The sequence below is a fragment of the Triturus cristatus genome, chromosome 4_1 (assembly GCF_964204655.1).
Source record: "Triturus cristatus chromosome 4_1, aTriCri1.1, whole genome shotgun sequence".
Taxonomy (NCBI): Eukaryota; Metazoa; Chordata; class Amphibia; order Caudata; family Salamandridae; genus Triturus; species Triturus cristatus.
The window spans coordinates 301,862,867-301,890,142 of NC_140585.1; the positions used below are offsets into that span (position 1 = coordinate 301,862,867).

Sequence of the window (27,276 nt, forward strand, 5' to 3'; positions counted from 1 at the left end):
TACAAGAGAGTGACCGGCTGAAATAGCTGAAAGATAGTTATTGACTGACGTGTAAGCCAGCCTTCCAGAAGACAATCCCTGCTAATCCCCCCAGAAACAGCATAACCTACAACTCCCAATCTCTGCATGCGCTGAGAAGGGATACCAACCACAATTGCCTTCACTCATTGAACATTGCTGATCGGCCTTCCGATTGCCCTCACTGTAATTTTATATTCCAACTCCACAATATTCACGCGCCTCAGGCCAACATCCCATTCAGGATGTATCTTTTAAATTGCAGATCTCTCCCGAAACATTCGGTTGAATTAGCATTATTAATAGAGGAGCTCAAGCCAGACGGCCTTTTCTTGACTGAGACATGGCTGCAGATTGAAGCTGATCCTGCTATTATCCAAACTCTTCCCCAGGGATATTCAATACTCAGAGCTGACCGCAAGACCGGCAGAGGTGGGGGCTTAGCCATTATATCCAAAGACACCTTCAACTGTCGAACCATTATGAATGCGTTACCTGACTGTGAAAGCATGGCCTTCTCTCTGGAGTTATCATCAACGAGCACCTTCTCTGGTTTACTGCTCTATCGCCCCCGGGACCCTTAGGGCAATTCTGCTCTAATCTCTCGACGTCAGTCGCCAACCTAGCATTGGATCCAGCTAACTTCACGGTGCTTGGAGATCTCAATATCCATCTAGATGACCTCTCCAATCACGTAACCAATGAGCTATTGCTGAGCCTTCAAGCATTCCAACTCAGACAGAAAGGATTTGCCCCTACACATGACAAAGGTCATCTTCTTGACCATGTGTTCAGTAACTTGGACAATCTTGTTGTAGGTACCCCTACCCCACTTCCCTGGACAGATCACTTTCGGATTCCTCTTTGCTGGGAGACTTCTATTCCACCCCTTACCCAGAGAGCAGTGCCGACCCTGGAAAGGAAATGGTCTAGACTTGTGTCTAACAAATGGACCATAGTTCTCGAAGCCACTAGACCACTTAGTAATTCCAACATTAATTTGGCTAGCGAGAACTTCAACACTTGGATTCAAAGCTCCCTTGACTTAGTACTCCCTAAACAACCCACTCATAGGAAAAGCAGACTGAAAACAGCCCCATGGTTTTCTCCCAAATTGAGGGATTTAAAACAGTCATGCAGAAGATTAGAAAGAAGATGGAGACACAACTTCTCAGAGGCTAGTAAACTTGTCTACAGAGAGGCAATCAGGCTTTACAAATTAGAAATCAAACGTGCCCAAATTGCATTCTTTCCTGAGAAAATAGGTATTGCTGCTAATTCTCCCAAAGAGATTTTTCGTATAGCCAAATCACTCACCACCTTACCTCAGAAACTTCCCACAACAGATGGAGCACTTATTCGCTGCAATAAACTGGCAGCCTTTTTTCACCAAAAAATCCAAAAGATTTACATGTCCTTTCCAACCACACTGATAAAACCCATGGCACCCAGAACAAGAGGCCCTCATTCCAACTCTCAATGCTCGTTAGAGCGATTTCCCCTTTTAGATGTGGAATCACTGGATCTGATCATTTCCAGGGTAACATCAGGCTCTCCTTCTGATCCTGCCCCACCGCAATCTCTTACCTTAGTCATCAACTCCATTCGCCCAGTAATCCTTGATATTTTGAACTCTTCCATCATCACTGGTACGGTACCCCCCCACATGGAAATGTGCAATGGTCAGGGCCCTACTGAAGAAGCCTAACCTAGACCAATCTAATCTGGCCAACTATCGTCCAATCTCCCTTCTCCCCTGGCTGAGCAAGCTGATTGAGAAACACATTAACTCCACACTTGTGGATTATTTGGAATCCAATAATCTGCTACATGACTCTCAAACAGGCTTTCGTCCCCAGCTTGGGACAGAGACTGCTTTATTAGCAGTAACAGAGGAGGCTAGGAGGTTACTGGACCAGGGAGGTACAGCGGCAATCATCCTTCTGGACCTCAGTGCTACTTTCGATACTGTCAACCATAACATCCTGTCCCATCGTCTTAAAAACGTGGGAGTGACAGGCACGGCACTAACCTGGTTCCAGTCCTTCCTCAGTGATCGCTTCTTCCAAATCTTTGAAGGAGAAGTGGTGTCCACTCGGTTGCCTCTGAGCTGTGGGGTTCCTCAGGGCTCTGCTCTGAGCCCTACGCAATTCAATATCTACCTGAGTCCCCTGGCGGAGATTGTCCATCCATTCGGCCTTAAGATTATCACCTATGCAGATGACACTCAGCTAGTAGTGGCATTAAACAATCCTGAGGGGTCGTCTTGCACCCTAGGTCCCTGCCTAGAGGCGGTAGCCGAGTGGATGGAACTTTCGTGCCCTAAGCTCAACGGGGACAAAACCGAGATTATGTTCCTGGACAACCCTCATTTGTCCATTCCGTCTATCTTTACTCCTTCATGACCAGTTTGTCTTGGCCCGGCCCCATTTCCTAAGGCACAGATCAAGAGTCTTGGCGTGTGGCTGGATAGTTCCCTTGACTTTAACCATCAGGCCACTAAGCTCTCAGCCACTTGTTATAGCCTGATGAGAATGCTACGAAAAATCATTCCCCTCTTGCCCTTTCAGGCAAGAAGGATAATGGTACAGGCCCTCATACTTTCCCGCCTTGACTATGGGAATGCTCTATACTTGGGAGCTCCCCAATTCACTAGCCACAAATTGCAAACAATTGTGCTGCCCGTCAACTTCTCCAAGTGCCGCGATGGCAATCTGCCAAGCCAGCCCTCAGGAACCTCCATTGGCTCCCAGTCTCAGCCAGGATACAGTTCAAAGCTATGTGCCTGGCCCATAGGGCCATGTGGAAAACTGGCCCGGTCATTACTCATTCCCTTGTCAATCCTTATCAACCCTCTAGAAATCTTCGGTCCAGCTCCTCCTTCCTGGCCACTCCAAAGCTAATACGGAAATCAAGATGGGGTGGACGTTCCTTCTCGTTTAATGCCCCAAAACTCTGGAACACGCTTCCCGATACTTTACGGAAAGAAAAAAATCTGCTGGCCTTCTGTAAACTCCTAAAAACTCACCTTTTCAAGACATCACTCTAATCGACTTTGCTGACCTGCCTCGTCCGTTCTACAGCGCTGGGAGGCCTCAGGGTAGCCATGCGCTATATAAATTCAATTTCATTCATTCATTCAATTCTGCTAGAAAGTTGATCAAAATTGTAACTGCGGCCACCAAGGTATCCAGATTCTATTCATTGCACCAACCCAACCACCTTTACCACGCTGAAGAGTATCTCCTATGGGTGGCTGCAGGCCAGGATTGGGTGATGAAGCTCTCACATGTTCCGGGCAAGATCCAGCGTTTCTTGAAATTTGCCAGGCCATAACATGCAACAGATTTTGCAGGACCAAAGGATGTTGAGGGCCCGATGGTTCGGTCAAACGATCTGGGAGCAAGGGAAGGTGGGCATGAGAGTTGGAAGACATTTCTAGAAGTACCGGGGACCATAACTGAGCTCTGTACGGAGGGGCCATTAATATTAATTCCACCCATTGGATACAGGTTTGAGCCGACACTACAGGGATCTTCTGGAAGGGAGGGCATAACACAGATGACCATGCCAATGCTGAAGGAAGGCATCTGTGGCATTGGACATTGGATCCGGTCTCCAGGAAAAGGCTCTCCTCAAGAGTGGTGGGATGAGAGGCAAACAGATCTATGTAGTATAGAACCCATTGATGTTGCAGAGATTGAAAAACAAAATGGTTCCGCTTCCAATCGCTGGAATCGTGATGGTGTCTCGAGTTTCAATCGGCCACTATGTTATTCCGCCCTGGGAGATACTCTGCTCTCATTGCGAGGCAGTGTTGGAGACAATACTGCTAGAAACTTTTCAGAATGTGTATCAGGATTTGGGATCTTGTTCCCCCCAACTTGTTTATGTATTGGACTCCTGAGTTGTTCATTAGGAGCATAATGCAGCAGTGCAACTTGTGAAAGAGTAGAGTTGCGAAAGACTCTGCCAGTAATTCTGAGCATCTTATGTGTAGGCTTGATGTGTCCGGTGCCCAACGCACTCAAGCAGAGATACTTCCGCACTTGGCCCCCCAACTCCATAAGCTGGTGTCTGATCCGACAGTAATGTCTGGGTGGTAGCTGAAGATAGCCTTTCCGATCTAGCATGACATGTGATCTACCCAACATTGAAGTTCTGCTCAGGTATCTGGGGTCAGATTAACTATTCCAGTAACATTTGAGCTATTTCCTGTGGGGAGGGAAAATCAGAATTTTGAGGTACGCATTTTTCAAGTCTAGACGTACTATTCAGTCTGTGCTCTAGAGTAGATCTCTGAGAAGATGGATGCCTTCTATCTTGAAATGGCAGTGCAGACTCTTGCCAACAAACTCTTTTAAATTGATCACCAGGGAAGAACCCCCATCCTTTTCAGTGACCACAAAAATGTTGCTGCACTGCAGAAACCTGTTGGGGTAGGATTGATTGGCACATTGCTTCGTTCTGCAGAACCTGAGAGAATTCCTGATCTATAAAAATCTGCTCTTGTCAGGAAAAATTGAGAGGTGGAGGGTGGTTTGATTGGAAAGGAGACCAAAGAACTCTGTTTTAGTCGTCATAATGAGAGGAGTGAGTGGGGGTTGGTGGGTAGGGGGGAGGTGTCTCTGGACAAGGGGCCAGCGCTGAATAAGCGTGGTCAGGGATAAGGTTCTGTGAAATCCGGTTCATGGTGGCTGCATGCGACCATCAGGTGACCCGGCTGAGAGCTTACCTCCCCTGAAAGGTCTTTCAGTGTTTATAACCTGAAATTCCATTGCTAGGTAGAACATCTTGACTTTAGGCAATAAATTATAGGGAGTCTGGTTTGGGATAAGAAACAGTTTAGCCAAGGGTGAAATTGGTAGCAGCAGGAACGTTTTTGTTACAGTATTCGTTCTGATAAAGGTAGTACTTGTCCCAAACACAGAATATACAAGTGAGTGTTCAGGAGAGCTCGGTGGGAGGCTGGGTATGTATATTTTGCTATCATATTCCTTTACCATACCGTTAGATTGTGGTTAGTGAGTGTTGTCATCAGGGTTGTCTGCCAGAGTTGTGTTTTGCCAACTTGTAGTCAAAATATATTGCGAATCACTTACAGAAACCTGATGAAAACCTGTGATGCGATAAGGCCTGGAACCAAAAGAGCCACTAACCAGAGCAGTTTCAGATTGGGCATAGAAAGGATTTATCCCCCTCATGTTTTGGAGTGAGGGAGACACGGGGGTCATGAATGGGGGTAGCAAGTGAAGAGCAGAATTTTCCCACTCAGCTCCACAATTCGAACAACTATTAGCAAGTGAAAGCTCCACCTATAAAGGCAGTGCTCTTGACCTGCTGACTTGCCACTGCTCACAGAGCACCTTCAAAGCTTCCTGTTAAAATTGCTTGCAGCCTACACCTGTGAGAACAAATGAAGAGGAGGAGAAACCTGCATTTGCTGTCTGCATCCTGCCAAGGCTATTGAGGAGGACTGGGATCTACATGCATCACCTGCTGGCTGGCTGGCCAATGACCATCTAGCCCCAACCCCTTCTCAGCATCACCCTGCCTCCAACTTAAATTTGAGCCCCTTTGGTACCCTTTAGCTCTTTCTTCCCCGAACCTTAAAAAACCCTTTACCTCCTTTTACCACTGTCCACCTCTGAACCCTACAAACTCCTTTACGTCCTCCCAACTGTCATGTAGTGCCTATAAGCATTTATAGGATCTGTGCGTTTAGACAACATAGAATGTAGGATTGGTGTCCAGACTGGTTCTAGACACCCCCACCGGGGATGTTTGCCTATATACCAGTTAGCTCACAGTGGCACTAGAAACTCCTCTTACCAAGGAGAGAATAGTTATTGGCAACTATCGAACATGACAACTCTGTCCCATAAGGGATCGTGGAAACAGTGCATTACTTACTGCTCAGTCACTCGTGCTCACTTTGTTTCGGAGAGATACACAGAATAAACCGTGGGGACGTTTTCAATACGCATTTATTGAACCAGCCTCATTCTAGTGTAAAATAGATGTGCTGAAACAACCATTAGACAGAAACAGATATAAATGATTATAAGCACGAACAGAGTTAAAGGATGGTAGATTTCTACCATAGTGCTAAAACAATTAATACAGGCAGGTATATTAAATACATGACAGTAAAAAAAAAGAAATGCGTACGCCTACAATACAACCCTATCTAGATGTACTTAAGTGTACCTAGTATGTCTGTGGGTGTGTGGCCAAGTATTCCCCTAGGATAAAGTCAACCCTATTACCTGAAAACGGAGACTGTGTCACCCTGTTGTTGCCTCGAGATGGACACCCTGTCAGGGATGTCAGACCACTGCGAGCTGGAGTGTCTGCATGCAGGAACCTCAGCATCTCGCCTCAGTGTGTCAGCATGGAAGTCCTTTTCCTCCTCTCCTGCCTCAGCAAAGATATGGTGTTTATATACCCAAAGTGGTACCCTCAGGGGATCTACCTTGCTGTGTCATGTCGGACTTAGGATGACGGAATGAATGACTCTTATACATGGGGGGCGTGGCTTGACGCGCGACCAAGATGGCCGCAACTCTGTAGAGCTCCGACTCGTTGGTGCCCTTATCCTGGGAATTCTCCTGCAGGGGACCCCTCCTGGGTGCTGTGAGCTGTGGCGGAGGTGGCCCATTCACCCCCCGACACGTCGGCGTGGCGATCAGCACGCGTGGGCATCGCGCTGACAGCTGGGGACGTCTGAGAGCTGCGGCCGGTGGCTGAGGGGTGAGGCTGGAGCTCCGTGCCCGGCCGTGTGCCTGACTGCACGCCGTGGCTTGGCGAGTGCTCTCTGGGCCGCGGCAGTTACGAAGCCGGAAGTGGTGGCATCGGGACCCTGAGGTGGCGCTGCGGATCTGCAGAGGTTTCGGCCCGGTGCACGCGCTGTGACGAGCCGGCATTGGGGAGCTACACGGAGCGTGAGGTGTCCAACGCTGAGGGTGAGGAGAGCAGTCGGCCTTGAGCGACGGACATTTTGGCTGGCCCTGGAGAGAGCGAGGTGCGCCTGACGCCCCAGCGGGAGCCATCCTGCGGTCCTGGACCCGCCGGAGTGCGATCGCCTTGCAGTGGAGGGGGAAGCGCTGTGCTCCTCGTTGCAACGCCCGGCTGCCTGCCCAGCGGAGACGGCGGCGGACAAGGGAGGCGACCCTGACCCGGCGCCCCCTGAACGCTCGGTTCCTGTGGAGGACTATCGTGGAGGTAACGGGGAGGCCAGAGCGTGGGACGCAGATAGCGGATCTTTCACTGTCACCCACGCTGCGGGTCCTGAGAGAGCGGCGATCTGTGCAGGGTCATTGTTGGGGCTGGCTGGCTGTGTCCCGGCGCTCGACTACCGGACCCCTGGAAGTGGAGGCCCACACGTGAGGAGTGGGAGTGCGGGAGACCACGTGGGAGTGTGGCGAGTGGACTCATGGGACTGCGGCGGTGCTGCACCTTAGGCTGAGCTGGACTTGTTCACTGGTCGCGTGGACTGCGGGCGGATGCCCACTGCACAGCAACTGGTCATGGGTCGGCTGCGCAATGCCCAGAGGGATGGCCAGACACCGGCGGCCGGCCCGGGCCGGGTCACGGCGCCTGGGGACCCTGGTGCGACCCCGCATACTGAGCTACTGGCGGCTAAGCTGGATTCTGTGTTGGCCGCAGTGGAGCGGATCGGATCCTCGCTCGAGCAAACAAGATCATCCCTGGAGGCCCGCATTGATAAGGTCACGGTTGACTTTACGTTGCTCCACGCGGATCACCGCAAATTGGCGGATAAGGTGACGCTCCAGGGGCAAGCTCTACAGGATGTGCAGCCGGTCGTGGCCACCCACACGGCCGCCCTCCAGGACCTAATTGACCGCGTCCATGCCTTGGAGGATCGCGTGGATGATGCCGAAGGACGTTCACGGCGCAGCAATGTGCGCGTGGTGGGCCTGCCGGAGGGGGAGGAGGAGCGGCAGCCGGAGCACTATGTGGAGGAATGGCTGCGCAGCTTGATCGGCCCGAGAAGCTCTCGCCGCATTTCGTTGTGGAGCGGGCCCATAGGGTTCCAACGCAGAGGCCCAGCCCCGGGTCTCGACCTCGACCCTTCCTGTTTAAGCTCCTTAACTACCGGGACAGAGATGTGGTGCTCCGAGAGACCCGGAAGATTGGTAACATTGCCGTTGGCAGTGGGCAGGTGCAATTCTTCCCGGACTATACCGCCTTGGTGCAGAGACGCCGCAGCAACTATCTGGCGGTGAAGCGCCGCCTGCGTGAGCTGGAGATATCGTATGCCCTTCTGTTTCCTTCCCGTCGGCGGGTGGTCACCCCGGACAGCACCCGCTTCTTTGATACACCGTCTGAAGTCTGGGACTGGTTAGAGGACACTGGGCGCAGTGATGGCTGGCGGCCGCAGAGCATGGAAGCGGCCCCGCAACGCAGCAGGAGGTCTCGGCAACGCAGGGGGAGAGGACACCGGTGAGAGGAGGGGCGGAGCCTGGGGGTGGCCCCCAGCCCAGAGAGGAGTAGAATGGAGCGGCGAGAAGTGTTGGCGGCGGTGGCCACTCTCGGGTCCCCGGACAGCAGGAGTGGAGAGGCCGCCCGGGAGCAGGGTGAACTGGTGGCCAGCAGCTCCTCTTCCCCGTCCACTGTCATATCGGATGACCAGCTGCTGCCGCAGGTCACCCCACAGATATCGGACCACGTAATGTAGAGCATGGGCGGGGAGGAGATCGGGGTCATCGCCGGGGATACCCCCCAGAGACGGATCCAGGCTCTTGCGGGCTGCCGCCGCTTGGCCCGGGCCAGTGGGGTCGATGGAGTGGTGAGAGGTGGACAGGAGGGGGCCTGTTATTGGATTTCTGGGGGGTCTGCGGGGAGGGTGGGACAAGGAGACGATCGGGCTCGTGTTTCTCTGTAGTGGGGTGCGCGCCTGGGGTGCCGGCCGTTCACGCTAGTGTGATCATGTTGTGGGGGTCACGCACTCCTCGGGCTCATATTGCGCCACGGACATGGGAGTCCCTTACATCGCATGTACACAGGCACCTTCGTAGGGGAACACACATACACAGCGGCCACCGCTGGTCCGCCCCATTAGCTACAATTAGGCTCAGTTAAGCATTGTGAGCATTGCCTCATGGTTTGGACGAACACCCGTAGAGGGGTTTGCCCTGATGGTTACTTTGGCCTGTTTGGTCTGTTTATGTGTTCGATTGTATGTTTATGTGATGTTGTTATGATGGGTTATCCATGCAGCTCACTACATAGTCAAGTGAAGGCCCTCTGCCCCCCGCTCTGGGGCGGTGTCCCTGGCCCCCGCCACAGATCTACACTCCGGATTTACACATGGCTGTTACAAATGTAGTTACATGGAATGTCCGAGGTATGCATACGCCGGCGCGCAGGTACTCAGTCTATGCCTATATGCAGCGACACACAGTGGCCATAGCTCTCCTGCAGGAAACGCACATGACGCCGAGGGAGCTGAACAGGCTGCGCATGCGTTGGAGGGGGCAGGTGTATCGAACTACATGCTCGGCGCACGCTAAAGGCACGCTGATATGGGTGAGGGCGGGTACCCCATTCGTCTGCTTGGAGGTGCTGGTGGACCCGGAGGGGAGGTACACCCTGGTGCACGGGAAGATAGATGGGCAACAGGTGCTGCTGGGGTCCCTTTATGCGCCGAACGTAGAACAGTCCTCCTATCTGGCCAGTCTGTCGGCGGTGCTGGCGCCATACGCTGGCCTTCCCTGGCTCCTAGGGGGAGATTTTAATTCCGTCCTTGATGTGCATTTGGACCGGTCCTTCCCGCCCCTATGGGGAACTCAGGTGGGGTCGAACGCTAGGGCCCTGGCCACCTGGTTATCACAGTGGACCCTGATCGACCTGTGGCGGAGCATCCACCCAGACGACCGCGTATACTCATTCTACTCAGCGGTTCACGGCCTCCATGTTCGGTTGGACAGGGTGGTGGGCACCCACTAAGTGCTTCCATGGGTGATTCGGGCGGACTATATGGGCCGGACACACTCGGACCACAATCCCCTCATCCTGGGGCTTCGGTGGAGGCCGGAAAGGCCTCCGGTTCTGACCTGGCACCTTCAGACGGTGGCCCTGGAAGACTCGGAGTATCGTGCCTCCCTGGGTACAGCGATTGACCAATACTTTGACCTTAATGAGGGCTCCACGGATAGTGAGTTGATGGAATGGGACGCCCATAAGGTGTGTATTAGGGGGCACTGCTTGGGTGCGACATGGAATATTCGTAGGCAGCTGGCGCGAACTCTTGCCGACCTGGAATCCCGCCTCCTCGCATGTGTATTACTTGGGGAGGGTGGAGGTGTGGACTCGAATAGCTTATTGGAGCTCTGGGCATGCCATACCAAACTTCTAGACCGGCTGCGCTGCCTTAATTATGCGGCTCACTTGGCTCGGGTGCACGCTACGTCGGATAGGGCCGGACGGCTCCTGGCCTGGCTGATTAGGCAGGAGACCGCTCGTGCCCCAATAGGCGCCATTACTGGTCCTGATGGCACGCTAGTCCACACCCAATGGGAAATTCACCAGGCATTCACGGCGCACTATACCTCTCTGTACCGGTCAACTGGAAGACGGCGAGAGTGTGACTTGGATGAGTTTCTGGACAATGTAGAACTACCCGTGGTCCCAGAGGAGCATCATGCATCCCTGGAGTGCCCCCCCCACGGTAGAAGAGATAGGGGACGCTATCTCCTCGTTGGCGACGGGGAGGGCGCCGGGGCCGGATGGGCTTTCGGCGGAATACTACAAGTCCTACCGGGAATCGCTGATACCAAAACTCCACAGCCTTTACTTAACCGCTCTAGAGAACGGCACACTGCCGCAGTCGATGAAGGAGGCCTATCTGATTTCTCTACTTAAGCCGGGTCGCGATGCCACCCAGCCGGGCTCTTACCGCCCGCTCGCCCTGCTCAATACGGACTATAAAATCCTGGCGAAGATACTGGCGGAGAGGTTGGCGCCGGTGGTGCCCATGCTGGTACACAGTGATCAAAACGGCTTTGTGCCCAAGCACAGCACCTCTCTCAATTTGCGGCGGTTCTTTCGCGTCATGGCGGAGAGCACCCGTCTCTGGCCCCGGGCAGGCTGTCTGATCTTAGACCTGGAGAAAGCCTTCGATTGTCTGGAATGGGGGTACCTAGTGACTACGCTGTTGCGCTTCGGGCTGGGGCTTGGCTTTCTCCAGCTGGCGGCTCTTCTGTATAAGGGCCCGACGGTGAGAGTGCGCACTGGCCCGTATATCTCGGACCCCATTAAGGTCGGCCGCGGCACCAGGCAGGGCTGCCCGTTGTCACCCTTCCTGTTTGCGCTCGCAATGGAACCGCTGGCAGCGACGCTCCGTAGGGACTTGGCGGATGGCATTCCGCTGGGAGATGCGGTACACCAAGTGTCCCTTTATGCGGATGACCTCCTAGTCTTTGTTAGAGACGTGTCTTCTCTCCCTGCGGGACTGGAACGTGTCCTGTCTACTTTTGAACGGCTCTCGGGACTCCGGGTGAATGCAGCCAAATCCTGCCTATATGCATTCAGAGACGACACTCGGGACCCCGAGTACCAGCTTGGTGGGGTACGAGTGCAGTGGCAACAGGACACCTTTCGTTACTTGGGAGTCCAGATCTATCGCCGGCCAGAGGACCTGGTGGAGGGCAACCTGGGGCGAGCCGTAACGGCGATTCGGACTCAGATGGCATTCTGGAGTACGCTTGCCCTGTCGGTCACTGGCCGGATAGCGGTAGTCAAGATGGTAGTGCTGCCTCGTTTGCTGTACTACTTTGCCAATCTGCCGCTGTACATACCGGCGTCTTTCTTCGCAGGTCACATGCGCTCCCTCCGGGACTTTGTATGGGGAGCGGCACGCCACAGAGTTGCGCTGCCCAAGCTATGCCTCCCCGTAGGCCAGGGCGGGCTCGCAATGCCCTGTCTTGAACACTACTATCTGGCGGCGCAGTTACAATGGGTGGCCCGGTGGCTGGCGGACAAATGTCGGGAGGACACTGCGACAGCGGAGGGCCCACCGCTGGCAGTGGCGGAGCTCCTGCGGATCTTTCACCCGACGACGGGTGCTTCGCGGCCCGCGCCTGTGCTGTTAGCGGTGGCGTATAAATGCTACCGTAGAAGCCTCCGGCTCACCGGCACCAGGATCCCTTATGCCCCGGCTATGCCCCTGGAGGGTTCCCCTTGTGGCCGGGGCACGCTTGGGGTCGCGGAATTGAGGGACTGGCATGCGGTTGATATCCACACTTTAGAGGACCTATACCGTGAGGGAGAGCTATTGCCATTCGCGACCCTTGCGGAGGAGACGGGGTTGGCGCAGGGCCAGTTTCTCCGCCATCGGGCACTGGTGGAGACGCTGGCAGGGCATTGGGGAGACCTGCGGGAGGAGCCGGAACAACACCTGGTGATGCAATATCTCCATGTGTTGGGTCGAGGGGGGCACCTGATTAAATGGTTTGCTGCGGCCTTACGCACGCATGCAGCACCAAGCTTGGGGGCACTACTCGGGAAGTGGGAGGGAGACCTTGCCCGCCCCATGGCGGATAAAGAATGGGAAAGGGCGCTACAAGGGCCGAGGAGGGTGCCTAGAAATATGAGATTCCGCCAAATACAGTTCTTCGTCTTGCATAGGGCCTACCTAACGCCTGCTGCCATTAATAGATATTTCCACCGTGTGGATGCCAGCTGTCCCCGTTGTGCGGAGGTTGATGCTGATTTGCTTCACATGTTGTGGGGCTGCCCGGAACTGAATACATACTGGCAGGCGATACACGGGATGCTCCACAGGTGCACGGGACGGGAGATCCCCTCTGAGTGGCCTACTTACCTGTTGCACCTCTTTCATAGATCGCCCCCGGTTAAGGTAGCCTCCCGTTTTATAGATCTGGGGATCATAGTGGCAAAGCGACTTATCACTAAGCGCTGGAAGGCAGACGCCGCACCGCACGTGCGGGCGTGGCTCTTTTCTGGTCTGGGCCAAGGCGGAGGAGGTGGCACTTCGGAGAGAGGAAACACTGGGCCTCCGGATGACGCAGATCGCGTCCCAATGGGGAGAGATGCTGCAGGTCCTGTTACAATCTGATGGGGTGGCCCTGGCTGGGGACGGGGGCGAGCTGCAGGAGCTGCGTAGGCCGCAGGGGGACTGTCCGATCAGGCGGGGTGTCGCGGCGCTGGGTATGCCTGATTAGATATTGGCGTCCATACATACTGCAGTCCGGATGATAGTAAATACGACATTCTAGGGGGTGGGGGCCGGGGGAGGGGCTCGACGGGAGGGGGGTTTGAGGGAGAAGGGCGCCTAGAATTCAAACTTGAGAGCTGCTGTTGGATGTTGTTTTAGTTGTTATGTGGTAGAAGGGACGGTTCCCCAGTTGCAGGCTGGCAGTTCAGCGCTGTTTGAATATCGATCTGGGGTGCACTGTACAACGTACGTCTTTGACAAAAGAGACTGCGGCCTGATGCTTTCCGCTAGTGCTGTGACTGCAACACCACGCGTGATGATAGTTATCCCTACAGACTCACAAGTTACAACTTTAGTCAATGCTGAATGCCCCTCACCTGGTGCAAAGTGTTCTGATTATATGTGATGTGTTCTGAGACTTTACTGTGCATCAGTTGTAACTATACTCTTTGCCATTATGTGATGTATTGTATGATTCTTGCTGCAAAACTTTAAAAACGTAATAAACAGATTTCTAAATAAAAAAATGAATGACTCTTATACATAGTTATGCAGGAGATGGTAGTCCTGCTGAGTTTCAAGATTTCTCATGCATAATGAATGAGTCTAGTTTTCAGGGAAATTCCCACGTCCTGGTAGCAGTACCGTAACTAGGTAAAAGGTCAGTCCCAAGAACAGTTATGTAGTGTAATGGCAGGGGAAATATAGGTGAGAGGTTAGGTCTCTACCTGATCCTATATTGGGGTGACTATATGAAACATAACAGAACCCTAAAAATGGCTTACCTTCCTCTACCTCTGCCAATGGCTAAAGCCTAAAACCACCTTACCACCCTTTATCTCTACTTACCTGTTAGACCTGCCACCATTGGCGTGGGTCTCCCTTCCATTTTATTCACTGTTGCCTCCTGTGTTTTTGGTATGTTTTTGCTGGTCTAGATGCTTTGAGCACTTTGCCACTGCTATTCAGTGCCAAAGTGCAAGTGCTCCCTATTGTAAAGTGTTGTATTGGATTAGTGGCTCCATGATTGACTTATTTGATTTACTTGTCAGACCCTAGTACAGTGCACCATGTGTGCCCATGGCCTGTAAATCAAATGCTGCTGGTGGGCTTGCAGCACTGATTGTGCCACCCACAGAAGCAGCTTGTAAAATATGACTCAGGCCTGCCATTGCAGAGCCTGTGTGCAGTCTGGGACTGTCATGTCGACTTGGCAAGTGCACACACTTGCCAGTCCCTAAACCTTCCCTTTTCTACATGTTGGTCACCCCTAAGGGAGGCCCGGGTTACCCCCATGAGCAGGGTGCATTGTATATGGAAGGTAGGACATGCCCTGATGTGTGTGGCATGTCCTGGTAGTGAATTACAGCCAATTTCGTTTTTCACTACTGCAAGGCTATCTGTTTCCATAGGCCAGAATGGGCAGTTTGATTATAACATACTATAATCATAACTGACCCTAGGAACAAGATGTGAAAATAAAGTTTAGTATGCCTGAACTCAGAATGTTAAAATACATCTTTTAGTGTGGGTGATTTTTACATCATGTGTTTGAAAATACCACTTTTAGAAAGTAGGTATTTTCTTGTCTAACCATCCAGCATGCCTCTGCTAGGTTTGTGTATTCCATGTCTGGTTTGTGAGTGACAGGGGGCTGGAGAGTGCTTTGGATCTAGCAGTCTACCTGGGCCAGGTCTGCTTTCAACAATGCTGTCTCCACCTCCTGCCAGGAAGCTGCACAGAACTGGTTTTGCCTGGGCACAGGCACCCTCTGCCTTCAGAGAACAAAGGATTTTGCAGTATAAATATTGTGCCCAGACCCCAGAACTTTAGATCACTTCTGGGAATCAAGACAAACCTTTGCCAAGGAGAAGAACCAAGAAAGCTGAAGGAGGAGACTGCCACTGTGCTGTGCTATTTCTGGGGTTGGCCTGCAGTGGTTACTTTATTTGCCAAGGAAAGGAGAAGAGGACTTTTGTGAACTTTTCATCATCTTGAAGAAGAATTTTTAAGGGCTTAAAGTGTGCTTGCCTCCTGCCTGAAGTCTCAGGGATACAAGACTTCAACACCAGCTCCCCTGAATTCCCCTGCTGGGAATTCTACCTGCAGAAAGGTGCCTACTGTTGTTTGGGCCCTCTTAGAGGACTGCGTGTCGCTGGGAGCTGGAAGGACGACGCAACTAAGAGAAGCGTGTCGCCGCCACAGCAGTTGCATCGCCGAAGAAGCGTGCCAATGCTGTTCACCGTTTCATGTCGCATCACTGGAGAAGCGTGTCGCCACCGCAGAGGTCGCTGTCGCATCACCGGAGAAGTGTGTCGCAGGGCCTGTCTCGGCTCAGAAGTTCCTGAGTTCGCCGCACGGCCATCGGGCGTGCACGCATCGCATCCAATGTTGTCGTATCGCACCAAGGACGTCATTTTGTCGCATCGGATCATCACATCGCATCGAGGCGCATCGTCACTGGGCCGCAGTAAGAAACGATGCATCAACTCCCCACACGGTAAGGAAGCAACGCATCACCTCCCCTGCGCAGCAGTAAGGAACCGACACATCCACTCCCCTGAGTGTAAGGAATGGCGCATCAACTTCCCTGTGACCCTTTTGTTTGCATTGCGTGACGCATCTAAGGTACTTTGAGAGTAAAGTGTTGCATTTACCATCTACATTGAACTAAGCTATTTTCTACCATTTTAAAGACTTATTTTTTGATTACAGTATTGTGGATTTTGGTTGTTTGGTCTTGTGTTAAGTCTAGTAAAGATGACTTATTTTTCTAAACTGGTGTGGTTTCCATTTGTTGTGTTTTCACTGTATTACTGTATGTGTTCCCAAAGGCTTTACACACTGCCTCTGAGATAAACCTGCCTGCTCCTGCCAAGCTACCAAGCTACCAAGGGGGTGAGCAGGGGTTATTTAGGAGTGTAGCCCCCTTACCCTGACTAGAAGCAAGGGTCACCATAAGTTGTGATTTTGAATTGTGATTCCAGAGACAGTAAATTGGGGTTCCAGACTCTTCCCATTCGGAAATTACACTTATAAAATGTAATAAAGTAATCCCAATGTTCTCCTACAGGAGAGATAGGCCTTGCAGTAGTTTTTTACTACTATGATGTGTAAAAACTAAAAGTAGATGTTCTTCTTTTTAAATATACTGCACCCTGCCCTTTGGTTATCTTAGTATTAAAAGGAAAGTTTAGGCCTGGCAAGAGGGTTAGCTTTCCAGGTCGATATGGCAGTTTAAAACTGCACACACAGGCTCTAAAATGGCCGGCCTGACACACTTTTGAAGGGCTACTTAAGTGGGTGGCACAATCAGCATACTGGGATTATATCGCAGGTCGAGGAAACATAAAGTGGCATCTTGTTATATAGACTCGGGACTCATAGTGGGCAAGTGTTTGATTACACGGCACTAGAAATCGCCCGACCCACCTGCGGTGAGAGCCTGGTTCCAATCGCTTCTCTGCTGGGCGCAGGCGGAGAGTGTGGCGCTGCATCATGAGGACGCGATCGGTATCCATAAACAGCCACTCGCGGGGAACTGGGATGTGATCCTGATGGACTTCTGCACAATCTGGCAGAGTCAGGCTGAGGAGCCTACCCGTCCACCTGAACTGAATGCGAGCTAGGTTCGGGGAAGCGCAATTGGATCATAAGACCTGCACCAGCGCCTACTCTTGAAATGTGTTTAGGGAACCGGGCACAAGCCACCAACTGACTACTGTCCAAATCAGCTAAGACAGTATACACCAAGACGAACATTGTGTAGCATGCACTCTGTGTGATAGGGAGCAAAGTAATTCATTTATACGAAGGCGCTGTGTGCGGACGAGCGAACAGGTCTTGCAGTTAATAGATATCAGAAGTGCATTATGTTGCTATGATTCAATGATATAAGTTCAAATGTAGGAGCCAAAGTGATATTTTCTTATTTAGATCAATGTTGTGTTACATACAGCCTAATCCTATGTTCACCAGGTTAACAAATCCATGCTAAAACTACCAGGCCTGACTATTATACATTAATGTTTCATTTAGAGATGTTTCACTAGTAACTTGGCCCAGGAGAAATAAATGTATTGAAATGCAAATACACTGTAATTGTAATACTTGAATTGTAGTGGAATATTAAAATGTTGAAAAAAATCAATAAAAACACATTTAAACAAACTAAAAAGTGGGTGGCACAATCAGTGCTGCAAGCCTGCTAGTAGCATTTAATCTACAGCTCAAGGGACAGGTAGTGCACTTTACCAGAGGTTTAAAGGTAAATTAAATATGCCGATTGTGGCTAAGCCAATGTTACCATGTTTTGAAGCAGAGAACACATGCACTTTAGCACTGGTTAGCAGTGGTAAAGTGCCCAGAGTCCTAAAGCCAGCAGAAATGAAGTCAGCAAAGCAGGAGCTCTGGAGGCAAGAAGTCAGGGGATACCATGTCAAGGATACCAGGTCTAACACCCACCAATATTCTAAGTGTGAAGTTGAAAACACTGGGAAATTTATCACTCCAAAATTCTTCTGATATTGGTTGGACCAACATTATTTGCTTTTTGACACCTGGTCTTATGGTCTTATTAACATTCCTAAAGACGCTTGATGTATCCAGCCAAGGAGCGGTGCACCCTTCCTGGATACATGCACTCTACCTGGATACTTCTCTTTGAAAGCAATGCTGATGATAAAATAACCAGACATCTCAATTTTCTCGCCTCAATAGCCTTTCAAATTTACATTAGCTCTCATCACATTTCTACTCTTCAAGTCGAACAACCTTACACAATCTTCTTGTGACACAATGGTGTATCTTGCTCCTGAATCTACTAAAACATCAATTTCAATATTATACATTTTTACTACACATTTGGGATTGTAACTTTTTCCTCCAGTTTCATCCACACTACACAGCATTTCTGTTGTATTCTCACACAGCATTTCTAACTGTTTCTCGTCTGGTTAGAAAAGAATACTCCTCTTGAATCTCGCCCCTGTCCCTGTTTGTTACATAGTTCACATTCCTTCGACACATTTGCCTTTCTTTAGTACCTTTACACATTCTAGCATACTGTCCCATTTTCTTTAACAGTTCAAACATGTCTTGCAGGACAATCTTCTTCATTAGCCCAGTGGTTAGCACTTCCACATCTCAAGCATGTCCCTTTATTGGTACTCCTGTGTTGCCCAAACCCCAGTTTGTGTTTTTGAAAGTAGTATTCTTTAATGTATGCATCGACTGAATCTATTGCATCTTCCTTAGCTAGCTGAACTACCTTGGGATCACCTATTTTTTATCATTTATTATTTTTTTAAACACTGTGCAGTTAATTCCACACTACGTGCTATATCAAGAACTTCTAGCGAAGTCGGATTATGTGCATTCCACAACTTCTCTTGTACGCTTTTGTTAGACGTATGCATCATTAGTTGATCTCTAAAATACTCATTGTGGTTTCCAGTGAAAGCACAATTGACCAATGCTCAAAGGCCTGCCACAAAATTATCAATAGTTTCGTCATTTGCTTGAACCTTTGAAAATAATTTATATCTCTCCAATATAACAATGGTTTTAGTACCAAAATACAATTCTAATTGCCTGAAGGTGTGTGCATGTAGTGATGTTTTGTTATCGCCTGCTTCCGCAGTGGTTCACGGTGGTAGTGTTCTGTAAACTCTCACACCCTCCTTGCCTATGTAATGCAACAAAGTAGCTTGCTTCCTATCTTCACATAAACGTTCACCCCAGAAGCCAACATGTATGTGGGAATGAATGGTGATACTTGCAAACATTTTACTATTTAATTTTTTACACTAAAATATTTCTACTAATGATTGATATTATACAAAATAATTAATTAAAATAAATGACGTCGTCGCCGTCATCTGGGATCACAATATAAATACAAATAACATTAAAACAACTAAATCGGTAATCGTTGTCACACTTGTCAGCATCACAGTCTTTTATTTTTAATATTTCTTGTTGCATGCATCGGCAAAACTTATTTGCGGACCATTCCGTAGCTGCATTTGTCATTGAAAAAATGATGTTCCTGGAGCACTATCCTTGTTCCTCACTGCGAGTTCTTCCAGTCAGTGTACTAAACCAACATCAAGTCAGACATGTATGTGTTGTTCCCGCTGGATGCAATTCTCTCCTTTGTCCACTAGATGGAGCACAGATTAAAGGAATGCAATACACACAGTCATGTCCCTGAGATGTTTCTTTGTTTCAGAGAGAATGTGCTCCTACAGGTGATTTTATCAATGACAGAATCTTGAACTCGTGCTGACAGAAACACAGGCAGGAATTCACACACACCAGCTCCTCGTGCTCATCACAGTTTGAACATAAATCCACATGGGGCGACAGAAAACGAATATCTGGTTCCTCAATATTGATCTGGGGCAGCAGTTGACCGTTATAGCCACACCGCATGTCCTGGCTGACAGCCCATAAGATTAGAGTGTGCAGCATAAATACATCAATAGCGCATAATGTGCTGCCTCATCGCGCTTTCCCTCGTAGAGATTATGGGTTCTTTCTTCCCTGGGGAGTTTGTATAATCGTCGCCAATTTCTTCTCCTCACAGTAAAGGGAGGAAAAATAAGGCACATTTATGGAGGTTAGTTGATGAACTCCCCAGAGCTGCCGCTTTCATCAAGGCCTCCCATCCAACTGCCCTGGTACAAATTATAACTTTCTGAAAACATCTCAAGTGTTCTAGCAAGGAACCTACCTTGCTGAACATTTCTCACAACAGCACACAGCCATTTTCATTCTTGGACCTACTGTTACCACCATTCATGAACCACAATGTCTGTCTGGTCACTCTACCTTGCTCTCTGCCTCTCTCTGGGCCCGATTCACAGAACTAACTTAAGACAAAATCCTAAACTTACTACCATTTTGGTATTCACAGAAGGCACTTACTCATGTTGGTATTCACAGAAGGCACTTACTCATTTCGGTATTCACAGAAGTTAGGAGTCCTAACTTTAGGACTCCTAAATGCCTTCTGTGAATACCGAAAGTCTTAAAGTTAGGATTTTTCTCAGTTTAGTAGTAGTATAGTTAGGACTCCTAACTTTAGGACTCCTAAATGCCTTCTGTGAATACCGAAAGTCTTAAAGTTAGGATTTTTCTCAGTTTAGTAGTAGTATAGTTAGGACTCCTAACTTTAGGACTCCTAAATGCCTTCTGTGAATACCGAAAGTCTTAAAATTAGGATTTATCTCAATTAAGTAGTAGTAAAGTTAGGACTCCTAAGTTTAGGACTTCTAAATGCCTTCTGTGAATACCGAAAGCCTTAAAATTAGGATTTTTCTCAGTTTAGTAGTAGTAAAGTTAGGAGTCCTAACTTTAGGACTCCTATACTGAGAAAAATCCTAATTTTTATTGCAGGGGGTCAATATTGCCGACCCCCGGTAACAAAAACGGCCCCCCAGGGGCCATAAACCGGCACCCACCTTACCGGCCACCGAGGAAATGCCCAGGGCCCACTGCAGCCAGTCTGGCCCTGCTCCCATGCCACACCCACATCACACAGCCCCTCAGGAAAGTTCCTTGGCTCCCCATTCACAAGTGTAGCCAATTCAAACTTCTCACGCACACATACAGAGCCCTACAGGAAACAGAATCAGAATACATGAACAGCCACTTAGACTTTCACCAATCCATCAGACGCCTCACTCTCTCTCTCGCACATATTCCCCGCATCTGCAAAAGCAAAACCGGAGTTCGCTCACTCTCCTACATCACACCCAAGACATGAAACGACCTCCCTCAACACATCGGACCCTCCTCTTCACTTCTTGAGTACCGCAAGAAGCTGAAGATCTGGCTCTTCGTATAAGCACCTTGGGAACCACACACCTAGCCAAGCACCTAGATACCCTCTAGGGAAATCAATGCGGCATACAAATCAATATAACATAACAGTGCAATTAGTAACATGTTTTGCCTGATGTGTTTTTTATTTCTACCTTTTATGTATTTTCAGATGTTTGTATGGATTTTATGTCTATAAGACAGTCTTAGAAATAGGCAAATAAATATATACAAACCTAAAAGCACGTCTCATGGAACCGAATAGCGGCATGTGTCAACACACTAGGTACTCCTAATGAAATGCTCACATGTAGGGTGATTGAAAGGCACAGCAAATGTGCAAAGGACCACTAAGTGAGATTACCACATGACAATTTAGCAGTCCTGGAATTTTCTTTCAGGGTTTTCACTTATGCTTGGCAAATTCATCCCTGTGGGCGAGTCAATCTGTTGGCCACCAGAACTTGGTCAGTCCACACCACCCCCAGTCAACAATCAGGGCATGAAACTTGATCAGGATCTGTCTTTCAAAAATCAGATTTCCATGGTAGCTGGCCCTTGCTTTGGGTTTTTCAATTTTTTGCATGAAGCCTAGGACTTTCTTCCATGTACTGTAAGAAAATAAAATTCAGCCTAAAACAACGGTGAAGGAATTCCCTCCCCACAAAGACTATGGTCTTTCTGCCTGACTAAAATACGGGCGGACATTAGTTTGACGACAGCGGAGACTGCTATGTCTCTGCTGTGGTCAAACTTTTCCTACAGCTCGACGGAGCAGGGCCGTCGGAGAATTGGCTATATTTTCACCTATCTGATAGCAGATATATAGCAGTTTTTAGTGCCCATCACTGCCAAGAAAAACCTGGTGGTAAGGGTTACTGAAAATTGCTGAATGCCCCCTCATGAGAGAGGATTCCATGATGAGGGAGCATTGTTTTTTTCCCAAAAATAAAATCTAACTTTGAGATGAGATTTTCTTTCAGAAATTAAAAACAAATTTACTTTGTCATATTTGATTGAGCCTCCAGCAAGGTTTCAATGAATTGGGAAGCTCTGCCTTGACTTGGGGTCCTGTCAATGCTTGAAATGTCTGCTGGGTCAATGGACATTTCAAAATGTGTCCATCAGCACCAACAGAGTCATTTACTCCGTGGCCCTAGCAGAGGAAAGGCCGGCCACCCAAATGTAAGTAAGCCCCTAAATGTCTTAAAGAACACATGTGTGAAATTTGAGCTGTGGTATAAATAGTTTCTTGTGTGTCAATATTTAAATTAAGATGTTTATTAAATGACTTTAGGTAAACAGAAGTAAAATAATTAGTTAGTCATGGCTACTTGACAATAGAACCTGCTAAAATGGCTGTCCTGTACTCCAAGCAAAAAAAAAAAGCTTTATTTGTTGTTGAATAACATTTCGAATAGGATTTGCAGAATGTCTATAGTTTTCTTGTGAAAGATTTGCATGTTCTTAAGCTTATATCAATGAGTTTTAAAATGTTTTCTTGACAGGTTCTATCACCGGACGGAAGCCGTATTTTGCCTCAGACAAGAACTTGTTATCAACTGCAGAGTCTTCCAATCTTTCGAGGATTACCTGCCTTAGGATCTTAATGAAAGAATCCAATAGGGGTATAGGTCTGTAACATGAGGGATTGTTTCTGTTTCCTTTTTTTAAAATGGGGCCTACAGTAGACTCCTTCCTGGAGTTGCGGATGTCACCTCTAACTACAGCGCGGAAAACGTTTGTTAACAGAGGAGCCCAAAAAGACGGGGTCTGTTTAAATACTTCAGCGGGCACCCCATCTGTCCCAAGCGCCTTCACAGCTGAGGATTTAAAAATTGCTCTAAACACATTGCTAACTTTGATGGAATTACTTAAGGCGAAGGATTCACAAAAGGGTGGAGGATCAGAATCTCCGCCGTGGGGTGTGGCGACTGATCTTTGCTAAAAATTTTGGAAAAGTGATAGACCTATTCCTCAGCAGAAATATGACATCCTGTTCCAGTTGATTGGCATCTGTGAAATATGGCCTGTTAACAACTTCCAAAAAAGCCATGGAGTCCCTAAGGGCAGAGGCAGCTTGCAGGTCTTCCCAAGCCTGTTTCCTTACGCCTATGTTTTCTAGATTCTTAAGTGGCTTTGTAATGGGACCTGAGGAGTCTAACCATCGCCATGTTACGAAGGGACGTATTAAGGGCCTCTTTCAGCTGTTCTTCCATCCAAAATGAGCTTAACCATTTAAAAGGGCATGGTTCCTTTTGCTTAGCGTGAATAACCAACAAGCTGGATAAAAGTTTGCAGACAGCATTATAAACACCCCCCTACATCCTCAACTTTTGCTATATCAGATAAACATGCCATTATGCCACTTCCTTCTGGGAAATCAAATTAGCCAAAAATTGACTGTGATCGACTTTATCCTATCTAAGGTGGATACCTTTGATTTTGGCATACTCAAGTGCAGAGGAACAATTAAGTTTATGCAAATTTGGTAGGGGACAAGTTAAAACAATAACATTAGGGTTATGGTCGCTTATATTGGTGGGGAGGACATAAGAATCCTGTATGAACGAGACTATATGTGGAGAAAACAGAATGAAGTCAATTATGGAGCCCATGTCATTGCTGGTAAAAGTTGGCAGTCTAGGTTCACCTACTTTGAAGAAATCAGAGCTAAAAAGAAGATTATGTTTCATAACTCTCTGGTTTAAAACAGTCCCATACGATGTGTGCACAAAATGAGTTAGGATTTCCTCTTAACAATCGGTGACCCCACAAACCCAGTCGCCTCTTAAAGGCAAAATGAGATGTTAAAATCGCCCATCCAGAGGATAGCCCCCTGTTTGTTTATCTCAAGCAGTAGTCCAATATAAAGAGGTCCAATTTCCTCACCAGGTCAGTGGGTTGGTTTGCAAAGTAATTGAAATGTAAGTTAATTAACAAAACGTCCGGGGGGAGCTAAACTTAAAATTCAACTACAAGAAATCGCACGTAATAAGTGGTCCTAAAAAGACATGTTCAAGCCTTCGCAACATAGACGGGATCCCATCTCTAAAATAAAGAGCTTTGATTACCATGGGATCTTGCTGATAATGGATTTGAGATTGGAGACCCTCTTGGCTCAGAGAGACTGTAAATTTGACGGGGCGATAGACGCTATCTTCAGGTTCTCTAAGAAATTTGGGCATAAGCCTATCACGAAATGAATTACCCTTTGTAAGGGTAAACGTTTGGTTTTGGGGATCTATGGGGTCGGTGCATGGGGTAATAGTCCATGTGGCTGTCTTCAAAGAACAGAAATTAGATTTTCATGTAGGTTGTTAGCCACAACTAGGAGTACCGTCTGCCTTAGTGTCCATCTGGAAGTCGGTCTCCCCTTCTTGGAGGACACAGTTCAGGTCGCCCGTTACTCATTTCAACAAATGATAATTAAAGACTGCTTAAGACCAGACCGCATGGCTGCCATCCCGTGGCTAGCTTATGTCAAAAAGACACTCTTTGACTTTGGTTGCCTAAACCTTTTTCACTCTCCAAGCAAAATCTCCAGCACTTCTAATGGTAAAGTCTCTTTTTCTTCAAGACAGAAACAAGCACGTATTTGTGAAATGCCAAGCCATGACCACCGTCCCTCGATATTTAGACCTAAAGCAAAGAGTGGGTATGGAAACTTTTCTTACATGGGTTTCAAACACAGAATACAGATTTTATCTGATGCGTTTCAGATTAAGCACTTTTTGGTAGCCCACCCACAGAATGGTTCCTGGTTTCTTTCTCTTCTTCCCTGTCCCTTCTAAACAGGCACTGGCGCACCTTATATTTTTTTGTGTTTCTTATATCCAGTCGAGGTCTCAATTGTATGCCTTTTTCTACGTACCTTTAGCTCTAGATCTTTTTAAAGTATGTCTGCATCGTCTTCAACTTTTAGATTCAGAATTATGTTGCTCAGCTGTTCTACGATATGTTTAACAAGCATTTTTTAGGTTTTGTCTGTGTGGAAATTATTATTTCTATTATATCGTAAAAGAGGCTTCTCTTATCAGTTCACAAGGCCACAGTCCTCATCCCAGTCTTCATTAGTGGGTGGTACTTTTTGTTTTTTTTACAATAAATCTGCACAGCATTTACTGTTTACAGATGCTTATCATCCCCTGGCTGCCTGCATTTATCTTCTACTAAAGCTGTTCACACTGCTTAAGCCCCATTCACTGTGAAAACTTCAGGGACTATTAAACTATAAGTTAAGATCTCTTAACAAGGAATTGGCAGACAGCTTCTAACAATATGCAGGGATGCTTGCTTTTTATTTCTTTGTTGTGTAAAGCAGGTGCTTTAGTCTTAGATGTTTGTGGCATTTCCTATTCCTGCATCAGTACCTTTCTTTGCACTTTGTAGGCATTATCTGAGCAATTTTCCTACTACACAGGCAGTCACAACTGCAGTTAAAGGGGGCTTGATTTAAAGGAAAACAGCCTTTACCACGAAGCATTTTCTACGTGTTACGTTTACAACGGTACACTTACCTCGTAAACGTCTTCACAACGCGTATTGCTTCAACAACGTCTTTAGCACGCAAGCAACGTCATCACGGAAAAACGTCTTCCTGGTCAGAAAAAAAAGCGTCAGTCCTTCGTTAGTGTCGGCGAAGACCTAAGAAAAAGGGAAAAAAAAGAAGAAAGGGGGCTTGGGGGGTCTCCCCCCCCCCAAAAACAAAAAAGCGGGGTAAAGGCAAGATCGAGGTAAGGGCAATGCGAAGAAAAAACATTCCGTTGTAACGCATGCGTGGTAAAGGCATGCGTTGCAACGGAATGCGTAGTAACGACATATATTCGATTTAAATAGCGCTGCAGGTTTAGTGGCACTGGGGTCAAACGTTGTCATAACTCCACTAAACACCAAACTTTGCTGTATTTTACTACTAAACAGGCAGTCATAAGTGCAGTTATCTAGCAGACACTAGGGCCATGATTTCAATTGTGCAGAAGGTGCAGTGGCACTGGGACCAAAAGCTCAGAGGGATCCTACTAAACACGGGGTATTGCTATATTTTACAACTAAACAGGCAGTCACAAGTGCGGTTCCCTTTTAGGCACTAGAGTCATGATTTGAATACTGTAGCAGGAGCAGTGGCACCGGGCCCAAAAGTTGTCAGAACTCTTCTAAACACCTAAAATGGCTATATTGTCCTACTAAACAGGAAGTCACAATTGCATTTAGCATGCTGTTCAAAGGGGTATCATTTGAATGGTTCAGTAGGTGTAGACGTGTAGTGGCACTGGGGCCAAAAGCTTTAGGGACCCCCTAAACGCAGAATAATGCTAAATGTTACTACTAAACAAGACACAGTTATCTAGCAGGCACTAGGGTCATGATTTCAATGGTGTAGCAGGTGCAGTGACAGCAGGACCAAAAGCTCTAGGCACCCTAATAAACAATCGATTATTGCTATATTTTACAACTAAACAGGCAGTCACAAGTGCAGTTATCGTGCAGGCAACAGGGTCATTATTTGAATGGTGCAGCAGGTGCTGTAGCACCCGGCCCAAAAGTTTTCAAAACGTCTCTAAACACCTAATATTGCTATAATTTACTACTATGCTGGCAGTCACAATTGCAGTTACCTGGCAGTTAAAAGGGGCTTGATTTGAATGGTGCAGTGGCACCAGGGCTTAAAGCTGTAAGGACTCCACTAAACACAGAATATTGCTAAATTGTAATACTAAATTAGACACAGTTATCTAGAAGGCACTAGGGTCATGATTTCAATGGTGCAGCAGGTGCAGTGACACCAGGCCAAAACCTCTAGGCAACCCACTAAACACTGATTATTGCTATATTTTACAATTAAACAGGCAGTCAGAAGTGCAATTATCTTTCAGGCACTAGGGTCATGATTTGAATGATGCTGCAGGTGCAGTGGCACCGGGGCCAAAAGTTGTCATAACTTCACTAAACACCAAAAATTGCTATATTTTACTACTAAACAGGCAGTTTTAAGTGCAGTCATTTAGCAGGCACAAGGGCCATGATTTCAATAGTGAAGCAGGTGCAGTGGCACATGGACCAAAAGCTCTAGGGACCCTGATAAACACTGATTATTGCTATATTTTACAACTAAACACGCAGCCACAAATTCAGCTTGCAGGCAACAGAGTCATTCTTTGAATGGTGCAGCAGGTGAAGTGGCACTGGGCTCAAAAGTTATCAGAACGCCTCTAAACACTATTGCTATA

At 48.1% G+C, this 27,276-nt stretch overlaps 1 long non-coding RNA gene across 1 annotated transcript in view; it reads left to right on the plus strand.

Annotated features, from left to right (window-relative positions):
• LOC146854819 (uncharacterized) overlaps window positions 1–22,710 on the plus strand; it is a 47,056-nt gene extending 24,346 nt beyond the window's left edge. Inside the window, exon 3 of the long non-coding RNA XR_014980756.1 lies at window positions 22,555–22,710. This is a non-coding gene — a long non-coding RNA (uncharacterized LOC146854819). The remainder of the gene's footprint in view (window positions 1–22,554) is intronic.
• Window positions 22,711–27,276: the final 4,566 nt, after the last annotated feature.